Source organism: Ursus arctos, unplaced genomic scaffold (genome assembly GCF_023065955.2).
Source record: "Ursus arctos isolate Adak ecotype North America unplaced genomic scaffold, UrsArc2.0 scaffold_19, whole genome shotgun sequence".
NCBI classification, from domain to species: Eukaryota; Metazoa; Chordata; class Mammalia; order Carnivora; family Ursidae; genus Ursus; species Ursus arctos.
In genome coordinates this window covers 37712447-37730424 of record NW_026622863.1, presented here as the reverse complement: position 1 = coordinate 37730424, position 17978 = coordinate 37712447, and the positions used below count along the sequence as shown (strand labels likewise).

Below are 17978 nucleotides of genomic sequence, written 5' to 3'. Positions count from 1 at the left end.
GATTTGGGACCTTGCTCCCTGCCCAGCCGAGACAATGGATGTGCCAAATTCTTGGTCAGTGGCCTGACGGTCCATGATGTCCGGACAGTCCCGGACAGACAGATGGTGACTCAGTCAGGGCACAGCTTTGGCCATCGGGAGGGATCTAAGACAAAGTTAGAGGCTTCTTGGAGCTCAGCTTTCAGGGCTCAGGGTCCAAAGAGGCAGGTGTTTTCAAAATTAAATCCCAATGATAGAAGATCAGAGGAACTGCTTCTCCACCACCTTTGTATAATGTCATATGTACTAATATATTCTTAATAAATCATTCCTGATGATAATGATGATAAGCAAGGTGACCTCTTTCCAGAGATTAACATCCACAATTAGCTACTCAGGAGTTAGGATACACCCTTATTTACTGTCTAACCGGTGCTATGCAATGCAGTGCCTACCAGCCACGTGTGACTACCCATATTTAAGTTGAATACAATGAAAAGCTGAGTTTTTCAGTCATACCAGCCACATTCCAAGCACTCAGTCGCCACATACGGCTAGTGGTTACACTTTTGGGGGCCGCCCAGATACGGAACTTCCCCGTCCTCGCAGAAAGTTGGTTTGGGCAGTGCTGTTTTTCCCAAGTAAGAGCTCGGGGCTTAAAGATGAAAGTATGCCTCCAGTCCTGGGTATTTCTAGGAATCCTTCCTTTGCCAATATGGGCACAGGCAACATTCTCACGTGCTAATATCTCTGATCAAAGCCAAGGACACACATAATTAACCTTGAGCATAAAATTATAAACAGAAGTGCAGGCTTCAGTGTATGAAGTTGCTGATCATTCCCCCTGCTGTGGATATTATCTGGGCTGCAAACTCCAAAGCCCAGAGAACTGATGGATGCGGCCGTGACCTTGTTCTGCCCTTAGCTGGCGAACAATCCCGCAGTCCTTGCGCTGCTCTCTTTGCCCAAGTGGGCTCGAATCCTTCTCTGGGGCTTGGAGACCCAGACGTGGCTGGGAGGTTGACGCAGCTCCTAGCCCCCACACATGAGGATCGAGAGTCCCGTGACCCCACCGGGCCCCCAGCCATTCTGCTGCAGCCCCAGGTAGCAGCAGCGGGGATGGGGGGGGTGGGGTCCATCGTTCTCTCTCTTTAAAAATTAAAATATATAAATAGGACTTTGGAAATGACTTTTTAAATTTGGAGGGGGGCGGTTTACGTTTTTAAAATTATTACATTTCAACATCTCACTTCCATTCCTTTTTTTTTTTTCCCCACTGCAGGATTCCAGGGACACATTTACGACCATCATAATTGTGAGTTAGAGATCTCCCAGGCCAAGTGAAATGAAATTACGAGAAACTGAAATCTGTTTTAATTGGAGCATTTATGGAAAAAAGAAGTCAGACGGGCTGCTTTTTTCCTTTCTGTGGCTCCCCGGTTCAGGGCGATCCCTGCGTCCGGAACCCAGGGCCAGCCAAACTCGGGTGGCAGCGGAGCGGGGAGGAAGAGAGAGAGAGAGAAGAGAGAGAATGAGGTAGGTGTGTCAGGAAGGAGTCATTTTCTTAGCTTAAAAAAAAAAAATGGAGGTACAGTGGCGGGAGTTCCGCCTCAGTGACCATGAAACCTAGTCGGCAAAAGCTGAAGGACCCAGCTCCTGAAAGCCTCATCAGGGCTTGTCATCGCTCTAATGAATATCATTTAAATTGCTTTGTATATTGGTGGAGTTTGGATGTCGATTTAATTTGTGCATGTGTTTGAGTTCTTCTGCTTGGCTAGGCTAACAGGGAAGCAGCCGCCTAATGAAAACTGAGTTGGTGACAGTGTGATGTGCTCCAACCCAGTCAAATGGGTTTGAAGGGCTGCAGTGACAGCCCTCAGAAAGAAGTCGATGTGGCTGGGGGGTGGGCAGGGGGGGAGAAGGGAGGCTTTCCCACTGGCGCGTGGACCTGCTAGGCGGCGGCGGCGTGGCTGGGCTAGGGACACACGTGACGCGGTCTTTGCTCAGCCCAGTCCGTCCGCAGCCCCGGGCCCCTCACCTCCACCCCCCAAACTCTGGGGCAGTCCTGAGCCCCAGGCCCGGGGCGCTGTGCCGGTCCAGCCGAGGTCCAGCCGAGGCCCTAGTGGCTCTCCCCTCTCTGTGGTGAAGTGACACGTGGACGCAGTTGCTGGGATGGTCCACCTTCTGAGCCAAGGATGTGGCTCGAGGCCCCCAGCTGAGATAAGTGGGTGTCCTCCTGTTTGGACACCCTCCAAGAAGCAAAGGCCTTCTCCCACGTTGTTTTCACCCCTGCCATCCGGGGAGGGAGGCAGGCTGGGGTTCCCGTGGGAACTAGGTGGAGGTGCCGCCTTCCCTGGGCCCTCTGTCGCTATCAGGAAGGTGAGCCAGGCTCCTGTTTGCAGAAACACTAGAAATGCAGGCCGAGCATAAACCGAGTCACCTGCTTCCTCTCCGGAGACTCAATCCCTTACCTCCAAAGGGGCCGTAGTTCTGGAAGGAGTTTGACCTTGGGCCGGTGTGCCTCAGTCAGGGACTGGGTCTCCAGACTCAGGGGACTGCAGCTTCATCATGGGCTGCCCAATACCCCAGATTCTCCTGGGGCAGGGGGGGCACGTACCAAGCCAGGGGGTGGGTCCAGGCCTGAGGAGTGGGGAAGGCGGGGGACGAGCATATGGAACAGACAGAACCTGCCTTCAACGGCTTTCTCCAGCTTCCTACTATAGCCTTCTCCGAGGTTGTCAATATTCACGTGATCAATAAGGCAGCACATAACCTGGAAAAAATGATCCCAGAAGAGAACGTGCTCGGGGGTCTGGGCTGCTTTCTCTGCTCTCTAGACCCCCTCCAGCCCCACCCCTGCCAGAGTCTGATCCAGGGGTTGGGGAGGGGAGGGGAATCTTCTCAAGGCTGTCAAAGAGATGGACCCATTCTGCTAAATCAGACTCAAGGCAGAGATGTGAGGCGTCCACTGGAAAGCTAGCCCCCCTCCTCTACCATGGAGAGACAAGGCTAGGACAGAGTGGGGCAGGAGAAGGACATGGTGCCTGGGGCAAGGGCTCATTGAAGTTTCTGGGAGCAAATGGTGAAGGGTGTCCAGACTTGCAGGGAGTCCTAACTACCCAGTCTGTGTAGGGGACTTTACACCATGGCCCATTTGGTGGTCGGGGTTGGTTTTCCTAAACATGGGGACCCGTGACTTTGTCTTGAGGAAAGGTCTGAGGAGCTTCTGTGTGCCTGAGACATGAAGTGGGGGCACCAGTAAGGCCTCCTTGGACCCTGCACAATTCCCAGGGGGGCTGAGCCTTCCCCTCCCCAGGGGCTGGACAATCAGACCAGAGGGCAGCCCAGCCACCCTGGGCCAGCACCAGGAATGAGGGAAACAAGCCTCCGACCGGTGCTAGACTTGCATGAGTTTGGAGCCAAGCTGGAGGAAGGAGACAAAACAGTGGTGACAAATAAATGTCAAACGTCCGAGTAAGAATGAGGATGGGCAGCAATCAAAGTGGGATTACAAGGCTTGGTCCCTGAATGTTGAGGCGCCCTGGCAGGGAGCCTGTTTTTGGCGAGGCAGGCCTGGGCTGGACCTTGAGGATTGGATAAGATTGGAGAGGGCAAGGAAAGGAGGGCACCAGAGGCCACGGCCCCTCTTTGTGAGAAACCACTGGAAAGCTGGTGGCTTGGCTGCCTTTTGGCTGTGCTTAGAGATGGCGAGGCCAATGGCGTTAGCCTGTCACCTCCTGAGAAACGCCCACTGGTCACCTGAAATTAAGCACTCCTGTGCCCATTCCAGTGTTTCTCATATGGGGGTCTTTCTAGGACTTCTTCCACAGTTTCTTGACCATGTAAGGGTATTTGCGAAGTGCTTGTGGGCACATCCGGTCATCGGCTTAACGACAGGGGCTGTGGACTCCCTGAAGTCCACGCACGGGCCTTGGTGGTGGTTCCCAGTTAGCACGCGCGGCTCCCTCCTGCTGCCTTCCGGAACTCGTAAATCACGGGGTGCCCCTTCCTTTCCAGGCTTGGGGGTCAGGAATGCTCGTCGAGATGCTGTTAGCAAGAATTGGTTCAGGATCTCAAGCGAAAAGGAAGTTTGGCCCAGGTACATGAAGTCCGGGCATAGTGGTGTCAGCAAATGCTGGACGTAGGTGCTTAAGTGATGTCCCAGGAATCTGTCCTTCCCTGTCTCTCTGTCTCTCTCTTTCTCTCTCCCTCTCTGTCTTTATCTCTGTCCCTCCCCCCTCCCCGTTTCTGTCTCTCTCTCTCTCTCTGTTTCTCTCTGTCTCTCCATATCTGTCACTCTCTCTCCCTCTCCGTCTCCCTCCTTCCCTCGCTCCCTCCCTCCCTGTCTCAGCTTCATGCTTGGGCAGTTTTCCCCTCAAGGTGTGACCTGCTCATAGGTTCTGCTCAGCGACCTTGAGGGGAAGGTGGGAGCCAGCACCCTGGGTGGTCAGGATTGGGTCCTTCCTGGACAACAGCTGTGATTCTGCTCAGCAGGGGTGGGTGGGGGGGTCACAGGTTCACTTCCACTTGGTTCCAGGCCCGAAGCAGCAGTACTTCCTCTGTTGCAAGGTCAGGTTCATGATGTACACTTGGGGTTCAAGTTTGGGATGCAGATGGCTCTGTCTACGGGTTGGTAGATGTTTCTCTTTGTATCTTGAGCAATGTCTGGCCTCAGCTTTGCCAAGGGGGTGATGAGCTCCAGGGAACTTCTCAGATTTCTCAGGAGGTGACTTCTCTAAATTAAGGATCTCAATTTTCTAGGGGGCAATAGGGATAAGCTTGGTGAGAAACCAAGCTACGGGATTTCCACTGGCTCCCAGGGACAGCTTCTCCTGATGGCAGGCACGGATGGGGTGGGCAGCGTCTCCTCTTCCTTGGGCCGGAAGTGTCCCTGGACACCGCTAGCCTTTGGAAGCTCCGGGCTACTCTCTTCTCAGGGTAGAGCTGGAGGCCCGGCACCCTGCAGAGAGAGTGGGCTTCCCTCCCCAAGGGCTATTGGTTCTTTCTGTTGTACCTCCTAGTTCCTGGTATGGCTGTGGACCAGAATTTACTAGAAAGTAAATTCTAGAAAGCTGGAATCTCTGGCACCTGAACTGAACACGGAATGTTTTAGCTGGCACGGGTTGTCAAATGTAGCCTATGGACTGCATATGACCTGCAGACTGCTTGGTGTGAGCCACATTTAAACACAGAACCAAACAAACTTGAATTTGTTGCCAAATTTTGAAAATTGGGAGATTTCAGACCGATCTCTAAAGGCCACATTCCTCCCCGTTTCAGGGAGAGCATCAGCTCTCAGGTTGGACCCCATCCCCGCCTGCTTGTCTTATATAGGTGAGGCTCCTCGGGAAGTGGAGGCTGAGTTGAGCGTTAGAGTGGAGGCTGTTCCTTTGACAGGTGATTCCCAGAAAGCACAGGTGGAAGCTGGGGGCAGGGGCTGGTGGGACAGGAAAGGAGAGGAAGGCGGCTCCAGGTACATTAAAGAGCAGGCTGCCACGGGGCCAACGGGACTCCAGCTGGCTGGAAAGCTCTGTAGGTTTCTGCCAGGAAAGACCCCAGTGGCCCCATCAGAGGGTCAGGCAGATGCGGGTTCTTCACTCCCGACTGTCCCTGGCTGAGCCCCGCTCCCCGGGGCATGGACAACTGTGCTCCCACGGGCTTAGCGACCCAGGGTCTTGCAGTAGGAAGCCCTTGGCAGGTACAGAGCAGGGGAGAAGGAGGTATGGCCAGCACCTGTGCCAGGAGGCGTCAAACGCCCATGTGTCCGTCTGGCCCCTGCATTAACCAGCGGGGTGGATCGGCCCAGCAGGAGGGCTCCCGATGACGGGGGAGTGACTGGGCCAAGATAACTCTCCATGCCAGCCTCAGAGCTGCCTCTAGAGTTCAGGCCTCCCCCTCCCCCTCGGCTGTTTCCACTACCCTGTGCTACTTATTCCAGGGAGCCTGGAGCCTTGGATGCCTCACTCATCCGTTTTATTTTATTTAGTTATTTAATTATTTACTTATTTATGTGTTTATTACCCATCTAGTTCCAGAGATAACTTAGGGCTTCTGTACAGCTCATTAATTGCCTCATTGCTGGCTAGAAACAGTGAGATTGGCTGAGAGGGGAGGGAAGTACAATGAGTGGGGGGACCCGCAGGAACCCTGAGACGAGGGAACTCTGCGAGCGGCTGCAGAAACCGCACAAAATGACATCTTGCCGGAAATGGCTCCGCACAGGAAGTCCCGCCCACAGGAAGTCCCACCCCCCGGTCCGGGCACACCTTGCCTTGACCAGCAGGGTGGGCCGCCCCAGCCAGGGATGGAGTGCTCAGAGAGCAGCTGGCCTTTATGCCTTTCTGGCTCCCCGTGCTCGCTGCTGGGGGTAGCGGTGGGCAGTGGGGTGGCGAGGTTGTGCGTGCCAGAGAGGGGAGGGACTCCTCTCTCAGCCTCAGACATCTTCCATCCTGCCCTCCCCACCCACCCCCGCCATTTCTTTGTGTGAACAGATGTGTCCTTCCTCCACAAAAATGCCCTGTCATAAAGTTAGTGTCAGAATCCACATGGATTAGAATAGAATCAAGGTGGGCACAACTGCCGTGAGAACGTGGAGGTGAATTTTCAGCTCCCGTTCCCCCAGGATGGCTGATGGGGGCAGAGAGGGCGCCGAGCCATGGCTGGGCGCGAGGGCTGCGACCCCAAAGGTCCTTGTAGGGAATGACCTCACATCACCCTTCCCAATGCCACCCGCCCTGCCCCATTCTGCCCGCCCAAGAAAGGCATCACGCCAACACTGCAATCAAGTGGCCCCGAGGAATGGACAAAGGGGGTCGGGAAATTAATTTCATTTGGGTTTTCTCTCCCGAGGCCGTGCCTGGCAGCCAGCTCTCCCAACACCCACATGTCCCAACTGCTCCGTCCATCAGCTCTTGTCCAACTTAACTATTCATTTTATGTATTTTAATTCGGGCAGAACATTTATTTGGCTTAAATTTCCTTTTCAGGGGTTGGAATGTGCCTTCCACACACAGGCAGAGATGATCTGCTCGAATTTCGTCAGAAGGAGTTTAGTTTACAAAGATAGTAACTGAGCTATTAAAACCAACAACCCCTTTTAAAGCAAACAGACCATTAAAATATAGGAACAGTTTATGGCATAAATAAAATGGAGGATATAGATTATTTAAAGATAAGATTTTCAAGAAACAGGGATAAAAAAACATTTAAATAATTTCTCCACGATATTTTTTTTTTACAAAGTGAACTTCAAAATGCAAATGCAAATTTTAAAAAAAAAGCACAGAAAGACATTAAAAATCCATCTTCTTAGTAAAGGCGTACAAAAAAGGCTTGACTTTTCCTTCTAGATCTGTAGATGATTTCAGAGGGGCGGGGTGCAGGGAACTACTTGAATTCATAAATGGCAGGATTTACCCAGCTCGGGAAGCCACATTGTGGAAAAAGAAGCAAGACATTTGCTTCTAGATCATTCTCTCGAGCAGGCTGACAGATACAATAATTTCGTCCATTAGTCCGATCCATTGTCTTCCTTCGGCACAGAAGTACTGCACCGCGGAGGTAGATTTCCACTGCTATGCGTATTTTAAGGGTTATTTGGCAACATGAGTAAAGCTAAAAGTAGCCTCTTAATCTAATTAATTGACATTTCTGAATCTTGCTTTCACAACAACACATGGTTTCATGTTCTGGGTTTTAGCACTTGTCAAGCTTTTTTGGAGAATGTTTTGGTCAGAATGACAAGATAATTTGTGGCTGAGGCTCCAAGCTAGAGAAGTGTTTAAGGCTATAATGATTTATTATCATCACAGAATAACAAAATTTACCAAGTGTTTCATCAGAATTTTTGAAATAAGTTTGCCACCATAGAAGAACCAGCCGGGTGGGGGTGGGCTGCGTCTGGAGACGGGGAGGGCTCAGGCTTCAATATACAAACCCAGCCATGACTGATTCCTTAAAATTTCCCTCTATTCGATTTATCTCGGCGCGTTCCTTGAGAGAGAAACCCCAGAGCATTTTAGGAGGACGAGGGGTGGTAGAAGGAGAACAGAGAGAAAAATCAGACCTCTCCCCCGGGCTCTGCAAGCAGGAAACCCAAGTCCCCGACTCCACTCGTAACATATATGTGGCTACAGCCAGCGATGAATTTCTACATTTTGGCACCGGTCAGAGTGAAAGTAGTCGCACTATCTATAGAAACTTTGAGATGGAGAACACTTGGAGTATGCTACTGAAAATGCAAGAAACACATTTTTGAAAGGATGAAATAATATCACTGAGTGACAGTAAATTAACATGCTGACATTTGCAGACTTTCAGAGCATTGCCATAAAAAGAAGTAATACAACATGACTAATTTGGACTTCTTCTTTCTTCCTTCCTAGGGAGAGACAGCCCTGCCCCTCCACGGCCACCCTGTAGGCTGTGCCTCGCCGGCACTTCCTCCTCTTTCCCAGGAAACACTTCTGACTTACCATTCCCCTGCGCTCCGACGACGTTGCCTCTCGGAGCCTCCGTGGAGAAGGCAAGCTTGACTTCTATGCTCAGAAGATGCTCTCTTGGATGTCAGACAGATGTTCCGTGGCTGGCGGAGGGCATGCACTTCAGGTCACTTCCTGACAGCCTGCACAGTCCCCCCCTTCCCTCCCCCCACCACCATGCAGTGCCAGGACTGGGGGTGTCCCTGAACACCTTTGAGCCTCATTGCAGAGATGGGGAGACTGAGGCACGGAGAGGTTCTAACTTCCCAGGCTGCTTCTGTTTCCCCTGGGCCAAGCATCCAGCCTGGAAAGTCCTCTGGGTGAAAAACAGGCATCCTCTCCACCTCCCTGCATGGGAAAGGAGCCTTCCATTACTGGCGCTGGCACAATGCTCGGCACCCGGAAAGCACCCACTAAACATTTGCTTCATTAATGAAAAAATGCATGGGGTGAGTTGATTCCCCAGCTCCCTGTGTCCTCAGTGGGGGCTCTCACAGCCAGCCACTCCTTTCGTCAGACACCTGGGCTTCAGCGACAAAAGGCCATCGCAGGATGCTCCTTTGTTCTAAGAGCCTTATTTCCCAGGTGAGCGCCACACCCCTCACAGCAAAATAGACAGGGGGTCTGCACCCTCTCCCAGCACGGTGCCTGGCCCACAGGAGAGGCTCAGCAAGTGTGTGTTCTCTCTCTTCTAATGAGAGAGAGGCTCATTTTCCTCCTGGAAGAAGGGCTACCTGGAAGTGAAGGCACATTTTTACACACTGCCGCACTGGGGTGCCCTGAGAGCAACACGTGCTGGAAGGACGCACCCAAAGGCCAGCTGGGTACTGAGGCTGAGCTCCGAGCTTCCGGTCCGGCCCCAGGTTCTGAACGCAGACCTATCCACAGGGGGGGAGGGGCAGCCCATTGCCGGACCTTTATGCAGTGTCATCTGACTGCTGGTACGTAGTTGATGCCCGAGAGAAGCCATTACAAGAGATGAGCCGGACGTGGACGAGGCTGGTGAGTGTGACCGTGACCCAGACAGGGGCTCAGCCTGGGGAGGACAAGCGAGGAACCCAGGCTTGTTGGGGGCAGTGGTGAGCATGAGTTGCTGGCTAGCTGGGTCTCAGAATTGGGCACGAGCGCCAGGGACAAAGAGCAGGGGACCCCAGCCCCCGAGCTCTGCTCCTGAGAGAATGCAGAGGCTGGTGAGCCTCGTCTGCAGGGGGCAAAATTCTGTGCTCTCAGCCCTGAAACTGGGAAATGAGCACAGGCCAGGGCAGACGATATGCCAAAGACTCCTACCTCCCATGCTGTTCTAATTATTAAAAATCCGATCAGAAGAGTCATCCCCTCTCCTCCCCCAACCGAGCCCAGTCTGGCTTACTAGGGCTGTTTCAGCCCCCCAGGAGACCTGGGTTCTGGGCCTCCCCCGAGGGCTCTCCCAAGGCCTGACACAGAACACTGAGCCCGGCCCTGGCTATCTGATGATTTGAGGGGGTCTGGTGGGCTTGGTGGGGGACACGTGAAGGATCACAGATGAGCTCCCTTCCCTGCCCCTTGCCTATGTTTCCAGCTTCTTGCGCAAACCCTGACCGGTCCTGTCCCCACCCAGCAGGCTGAGTGGCAAGGACAAGGGTTTCTGGAGAACACGATCTCCTGGTTTTCTTCCTTATTCTGAGCAAAAACCGAGTGAGCTTAGATGCCAGGGGCAGGCATGCTCCCGACCCTGGCAGGTACCCTGGGCATCCATCTCGCCCTCCTACGGGCCCAGGGGCCACAGCCCCACGTGTCCGGCAGGGAGTGGCCACTTCCAGCCGTGTGCGGCTCGCCCCCGCCAGACCCCGCCAGGACGGCGTGCGGGCAGACTGTTATGAGCTAACATAAGTCGAGACTAACCTTTCAGCAGAACAGTTTGAGTTAAAATAAAGGGAATGAAAAAGAGTACAATGACCAAAAAAATCTATAAAAATGCAATTGCGCTAATATAATTTTATCACTTATTTAAAAATTTAGTCGACCCAAAAGACTACCAAGTGTGAAATTAAGGAACAGCTCCTCTACTTTTATGGAAATCACTCTTCCTCACTTGTCTAATAGCCTGATTTTGTCAGATCATTTATTTCCATGGTTTTAAAATGAGCTTGACAGACAGAATTTTATAACACCACTTTACTGCAAATAAGAACATCATTTTCGCTTATTAAAACTGAAGCTTAGAGAAAGCATTAAAATTAACAGTTCACTCTGCTTTAACCTTTTGAATACTGCCATGACTTTACACGGAAGGCCGTGTGTAAGGGAGGCCGTCGGTCCCGGGGTAGATGCCGGAGGTGGGACGGGGCAGGGAGCCCAGTTCTGCAGGGACTTGCAGAGGACACCCACCCGGCTGGAAATGGCCGTGATGGTGCCCAGAGGAATCCCCAGCAGGGCGATGAGCACCAGCCACGGGAAGCCCAGCGCAAGACCCCCCGGGGACACCAGAGGGGCCGCTTGTTTTAATGTGTGGCTAGGGGCCTGCTTTTCTGCCCAGGAGACTAAACGCATGGAAGGCTAGGCTCTCTGAGTCTCATGCATTGGTCTTTCCTGCCTTTATTTCACAAATACCGCCGAGCATCTTCCCTGTGCCAGGCACGGTTCTAGGCACGTGACATGACTCCTGGGTTAGGCTGAGTCTCTGTGCTTGGGGGGCTTAGCATGTCACTGGGGGAGACCGACCTTAATCCAATAGGCTAATAAATATATATTCTCATGCCTGGGAGGGTGATGCTGGCCTCAGAAGAAAGCGAAGGGGAGCAGAGACAGACATGTAGTGTTTGCTGAACTGAAGGGATCTCTTTCTGACTCAGGACTCTGAGCAGGCAGCTGTAGGGTGGCCAGTCCTGGCCAGCACAAGAGCCTGCCGTCTGTTTCTGGAGCCCTGGGGGTGAGGCCTGGGACAAGGGCATTATGGGACAGAACAGTTGGAATCTGCATTTCTGTGCCTGAGAGCTTTGTCCAAAACCTCAGAGCTACTCTTTCCCAATCTCTGGCCCGAGTGCAGGGAATTAATATCCCTGGACGGGGCTCCCAGCCAGTGACTGACAGGAATTGGTGTGGCAATGTCTCCACTCCTCACCCCTGAGAGGGACAAATCTGAGCCGTGTCTTCCCGAGTCTTCCCATGGGATTAAGCTCCTGGTGTACCCACTTTGTCGGTTGCCCCCATTCACGCACCCATGACTGCTTGCATTCCCTCCCCAAGCCCCGACCTGTCTTCCCTGCACCTTCCCAAGCCAGCTACTTGCCCTAAGTTCTAAGCCCAGAGTCCGGGAAATCTAGTCCAAGGCAAAGACCCTTGTCACACAGCTGGGGCTGACGGTTCTCGCTTTTCTCTGAACAGCGGGTAAGAGCACGTTGCGGGCGCTGCTTAGAGCTCTCTGCCCCAGGACACACGCCAGCCGTCCTGCAGGGCCACTCTGCATGGGCTCTGAGCAGCCTGGGAGCAGCCTGACCGGACTTACCCCGGGCCCCTTGCTTCCTGCCCTGATGTATCTGGTGCTGCCGCTTGTGACCCCGCAGAACTTCCTCGGCACTTGGTCCCTGACAGTATTGCACTGCAGCACGTTAGCTGCTCATAGGGCCACTCTGACCATCGTGGGATGGATCTTCCATCACTCCAGCACTGGCCAATTTGATTATGCACCCGTAAATGCCTCTGCCTCTTCCGCTCCCTGATCCCCCAGCTCCGCTCCCAGGGTAATGTTCCCACAGAAACTGCTCACATAGGCCACACGGTCTCAGGTCTGCCTTCAGAGGAACCCTGGCTAAGGCACCAAAGGAGGGCGAGGGCCGCTCGATGGGTGCCGGGTGGGTTTGCCAAGCCAGCTGTCCCATGTCTGGGCTTGGCTTCACAGCATGCAGCTTCGAGGGCTCTGAAACCTTTTACTTCTTTCCAGCCACTCTGAGTGGCCCGGGCATTCGGATACCTCTGGGCTTTGGCTCATGCCTCTTCCTCTGCTCAGTGTCCTTCCCCTCCCGCCCCGAGGGCAGGCCTGTCTGCAGTCCATCTGCATGTTGGGGTCTGGGTCGCCACCTTAGGCTCTCCTAGGTAGTGTTTGCTGAAGCCGCCAACCCGCCTCCCTGGAGCACTCCCCCCACCAAAGGTCATGTGCCCTCACTCCCAACAGACGCAGCTGACACGGCGTCAACGTGTGTTTACTGGGCCCCGGCCCTGTGTCCCGCACTGTGCTGGTGCAGGGCCGTAGTCTGATAGGAGGCTACCTCTGGCTTAGCCTGCAGCACTTCGGGGCTGTCTTAGTGCTGTGAGGGCAGATGGCAGTGGGCGACTCTGTGCCAGGGAAGCCTCTGTCCCTTTGGTAATGTGACTTCCTCTGAATGGAGGGCTCTCTCTATCCTGGGAACCTTCTCTGTGCCTGGCACATAGGAGATAATCAAGAAATGATGAATGAATGGAAAATGAAAGAACGTCTAGTTAAAAAAAAAAAAAAAGAACACGCTTGTTACCTGTTTGCTGTGTCTGTTACAGCTTCCGAGTGCCGCCGCCTCAATGCCCTTGGGGTACCCCCAGGCACAATCACTCACTCCTGAGGCCCCCTGGGCAAACATCTGTCGCTACTTTGTGTTGCAATCTGCTTACAGGTAAGTCTCTACCCTAGCCCAGGAGCACCTGGGGGCCGAGTCTTTCTCTTTCCAGCACCTGGCAAAGGTGGTGAGCATGTGTGCGGAAGACACGTGTGTAGATTGCTCTGAGCTGTAAAGGGATTCCTCCCATGCAGCGAGGACCTAACAGCAAAGCTGCTGCGACAGGTCTGCAGGAGCCAGGCCCTGGGCCACTCCCTCGACACCTGTTACTCTTGCCATCCCTCAACAAGCCTATGAGGTGGGAGCTCCTTTATTTCGCAGAAGGGCCAGCTGAGCCTCCAGGAGGCTGAACAGCAGGGTCAAAGCCCATGCCATGGGTGGTAGAGAATGGCCGCATACCCAGATCTGGGTGCCCCTGAATCTGGAGCTGCTTCTTGGCTCTCCTCCCCCAGCCCCTGTACCCCATCTTCACCCCCGTCACGCTCTGAGGGGCTGTCACCTGCTGCCCTGGGCGATATCTCCTGGTACCCGGGTCCAAGCTGAGACTTCTTCCTAAGGCTGTGAACAGAGGAGGGATGGCACTACTCGTCTCTCAGCACCAGCCCCTGCTACCGCCGGGTGCAACGCTGCTACTCCCCCAGCAGTGGGTCCCCGCTTCTCCTAGGTGTTGAGTCTGGACCCAGGCACCGCCCTCAGATGCGGCAGTCTGCCCCTGGATTCCTCAGGAGAAGGAACTCCCCGTCCACCGGAGGAAGGACACAGAGTTCCTCTGTGCACCCCTCCGCCATGCCCGTCGGAGGGTGCCCTGACACCCCGACGCCTGGGAGCTCGTGAGTGAAGGCGGCCCCTGCTCAGACTGCACAGTGCCACCTGGGAGCAGCGGTGGTGACAGGTGCTGTGGTGTGTGCTGTGAGCGGGAAGTGTGGACACATCAGCCCCGTGGCCCTGCCCTGCCTCCGAGAAAGGGCACAGCTCTTAGTGGTGGGGGCAGTGCAAACAGGCCCAGACGTGATCTCGAGGGAGATAGGAGTCCCCCAGGCAGCGAAGTTGTCCTGGAGACACCACATTTCTGGAGCACGGTGAGTGATGTGCAGGGCCTGGGGTTTTGGGGGATCCAGGCTCCTCCTGCTCCCACAGCAGCTGGGGTTTCAGAAAAACGTCCTGCGTGTCCAGCAGAGTGGCTGGCAGGGCGGGGGCTCCCTCCCAGCCTCAGGGCCGGCGTTTCCCCAGGCCCTGCCTCGGGAGAGGAAACCCAGACTTTCCCTCGTGAGGAGGCATTTGGGCCAACACCCATCTCCCCCCATGGAAACCCCCTCGGCCCCTCCTACTGAACCACCTGCCCCATGCCCTCCCGATCGAGGCATGGCCCACCAGGACTGCTGGCTCTTCGACTCCATAGCCCTTCCTGGCGGACTCAAATTGAAGCTGCCCTCCTGCCTGCAGGGGCCCCCGCTGGCTCTTGGGCAGGAGTGAGCCGATTCAAGGGTGGCTTTTTGGAGGACTCTTGCCTCCGGCCATCCTGGGAGGTGGGCCAGCCCTTTTGACCAAGGCTGCGTGGGACAGGTCAGAGCCCCGGTGGGTGACTTGGCCCCAGTGTGTCCCACAGCAGCGTGGGGCAACGCCTAGAACTTGAAGGCTGCTCCTCTCAAACCCGAGAAAGCAGAGAGCTGAGACAGCTTGGGAATCACCCCCGTTGCTGAGCAGTGTCTGTTTACAAAGGCAGGAGCTCAGAAATGATTCCACTGTGGAGAAACAAAGCCTCAAAAATACAAAATACGAAAGCCAGCCCTCGGCCACTTTTGCAGGGAGCGAGCCTCCCTGGGGATTGGCGCTGAGCGGCCCGGCCGGCTCGGTTCCCAGCGTATCACGGTTTCACTGCACCTGTTGGCATAGCTTTGCGGTGATTCACTCCTGCCTCCTCCTCGGGCCTCTCTCTGTCCCGGCCCGAGGGGAGCGCACCCTTGAGCACGGGGCCCCGGTGCGAAGCATACCCCCCAAGCAGGCCTGGCCTCGCAGCCCTCCGTTTGTCCTCACGGGTCTCCTGGCGGGTGACTCAGTTTCCCAGTCAAGATCCACCAGCGGCCCAGGACCTGCCTGGTGAAGTCCCCAAACCCTGACAGCAGCTTTAGCGAGGGAGATACCCTCCTGAGCCCCTTTGTGCTACAGATTGGGGGTCTAGGAGTGGCGCTCGGAGAAGGGCAGGGGCTCTCTGCTCCAGTCGCCTCCGGCTGTTCCCTGAGCCTCCAGGTCCCATGCAGTTGAACAGCTGAATTGCCTGCAAATCTGGGTAAGGAAATTTACTTCATTTTGTGATTACACTGGTAAGCTCTCTTGCCATCCTTGCTGGGAAATATCGACCCTCAACAGAAACAGAAAGTGAAAACCCCTTCTTCAGCCCCATCTCCTCCCTGCAGGGGCAGCGGCTCCCTTGGCCCCGAGTAGATGATTCACTTTCTCAGGCCTTCACCCTCTAACCCCTGAAGAGAAGCATGGAGTTTGGGGTCATCTTTGGGCATTCAGCCATTCTTCCACCGAGGACATTCCTGCAGTTTTCCTTTCTTTTATCCCTCTGCTCCCTTTCTCCCTGCCGGCTCTCTCTTCCCATCCCGCCCCGCACCCCACATTTGCGAGCGGCACAGCAAACATCCTTGGACACATATCTCTGCACAGCCCTGCTCGTCTTCCTGTAGGACACTTCCCTGATGGGGGTGGAGCTGAACAAAGGGACGTGCATTTGAAGTGTTGAGGCACTGCCAGGTGGTCCTCCGAAAGTGCATGTGTGTTTTATAAACCTCAGCTGTTGTATCCCATCGATGTATGTTGCCAGTCTGATGGAGGCAGCCCACGAATGAGAGCAGAACCTCTCTAGTGGCCGTGAGTCTCCCCGCCCCTGCGAACGCCTTGTGCTGGGACCTGTCGGGGGCACCCATGAATCTCTGTCGTGAACGTCCTTACCCCGTTTGCAAATGACACTTAAGGATTGGTTCTATTCAATGAAACAAGTAAACTCTGTAAAGATGCATCGACTGTTTTTACCTACACGTGTTGTTGTGTGTAGGGAGACTATAGTAAATACGGTTAGTATTGTCGCTTGCCTAATATACATTATCCTGTTCAATCCCCACCCCAGTGCTTTGTGGCTGATACAATGATCGCTCCTGCTTTATAGATGAAGACGCCATAGTGTGCTGCATGGTGGTCCCCAAGAGGATATGTCCATATCCCAACCCCTGGCACCTGTAAAGGTGCCTTTATTTGGAAAAAAGGGTCTTTGCCTATGTAAGTAAGTTGAGGGTCATGAGATAAAGAGACCCCCCCCCCCCCGATTATTCCATAGGCCCTAACACCAATGACAAGTGTCCTAGTAAGAGGCACAGAGACAAGAAAGCAGTGTGAAGCCAGAGGCCGAGCTTGGAGTGACGTGGCGACAAGCCCAGGAATGCCAGCAGCTACCAGAAGCTAGAAGGGGCAAGACACAAACCCTCTTCCAGAGCGTCCCGAGAAAGCACGACCCTGCCCACACTTGACTTCAGACTTCTAGTCTCCAGAATTGTGGAAGAACAGATTTCTGTGGTTTTAAGGCACTGAGTCTCAGGCAACTCGTTGAGGCAGACATGGAGGCTTGGAGGCGTCAGAAACCCCTGCAGGCTTCCCAGCAGCACAGTGCCGAGCTATGCGCCCGGTGCCCCAGGGTGTTTCGGAGCAGAATGAGACTCGCCAGCCTCAAGCTCCGGAGGAACCCACTGCACTCCAGCCTCCTCCAAGGACCAAGGTGGGCTTCGTCCAGGGCATGCTCTGAACGGAGTGCTGGTGAGAAGCCATGAGAACGGAGACGTGCTCCAGCGTCAGCACTGCAGTGGGTGGGAGAGCGCAGTGGGGGGATGGCTCCAGAAGGTTCTAGAGCCTGAGAAGCCAGCTGTGCTCAGCCCTGCCTCAGTGTCAGCCCCTCCTCCCTGCCCAGCTGGAATTCGAGCAGAAAGGACTTTCTCTCTCTCAGCACAGGAACACCAGATGGCTAGTCTAGAGGGCCAGAGAGGTGACCCCTGGAGGGGTGCGAAGGGCCGGGCACTCATGTCCCAGGGGGAGAGGGCAGAACGAGGAGCAGTTCTAGGAGTAGAAGGACCACTACTGTTGCTTCCCAGAGAGTCATTGAATCTCCAAGTCTCGGCTCGATTTTCTGTAAAATGGGCTTAACAAGAAGGGGGCTGAAACGTGTTGGAGCGTGGCCGCAGCTAAGCTGGTGTCTGGTGCTTCTCCCCTTCAACCAGTACCTGGCTTCTCTCTGTTTTATAGATGGAGAAGCTGCAATACAGAGGCGTTAACTCTCGAGGTCAAGAGCTGGGGAAAAGACCAAGCAGGATTTAAGCCCAGGCTGCCCAACCCTGGAGTCCATGTTCTTAGCCCCATTCCGCGGTCCTAGGAGGGGAACGAGTGAGAAAAAGTGCCCGAAGTACCCGATGCATAGTCTGGCTTGGAGCCGCACCACACAGCCCGAGGCCCTCTGCATCGGTCACCTCCTAGACGTGTCCCTCGTGCTCAGCTCAGTACAGGTCTCCATGGAGCTGCAGCGGGGCCTCCCCATTGTCTGCTCCCTCCACACTCAATGGGTGTATGTGACCATCCCAGCTAACTTGTCCCTGGGGCATCTAGTCTCTGCACTTCACCTCCCCGGGGCTCAGTGCACACCAGTGACGTGTTTGACGCTCAGGAGCACAGGCCCGGGGGTGAGGACCCTGTAAACCCTGGATGAGGGCTCGATGTCATGCAGGCGAGGATGCCAGCATCCCAGTTCCAGGAGTATGCGCCAAGACGGGGAGGGTGCAGGCTCCAGGTGGCCAAGTGATGGTGATCAGGGAAGGGCCCTCTAAAGCCCAGGGCCCAGGGGAGAGTCTGAGCACTGTGCTGGGCCAGAAGCTCCATTTCTTCTGGGCTTCACAAGGAGAGAGAGGGCTCC

At 54.6% G+C, this 17978-nt stretch overlaps 1 long non-coding RNA gene across 1 annotated transcript; it reads left to right on the top strand.

Moving 5' to 3' along the window:
- The first annotated feature begins 1268 nt into the window (after positions 1-1268).
- Positions 1269-16284, top strand: LOC130544162 (uncharacterized). Its single transcript, XR_008960194.1, has 4 exons — positions 1269-1515; positions 8364-9461; positions 12969-13081; positions 13689-16284. It is a non-coding gene; the product is annotated as an uncharacterized LOC130544162 (long non-coding RNA).
- The last annotated feature ends 1694 nt before the right edge of the window (positions 16285-17978 follow it).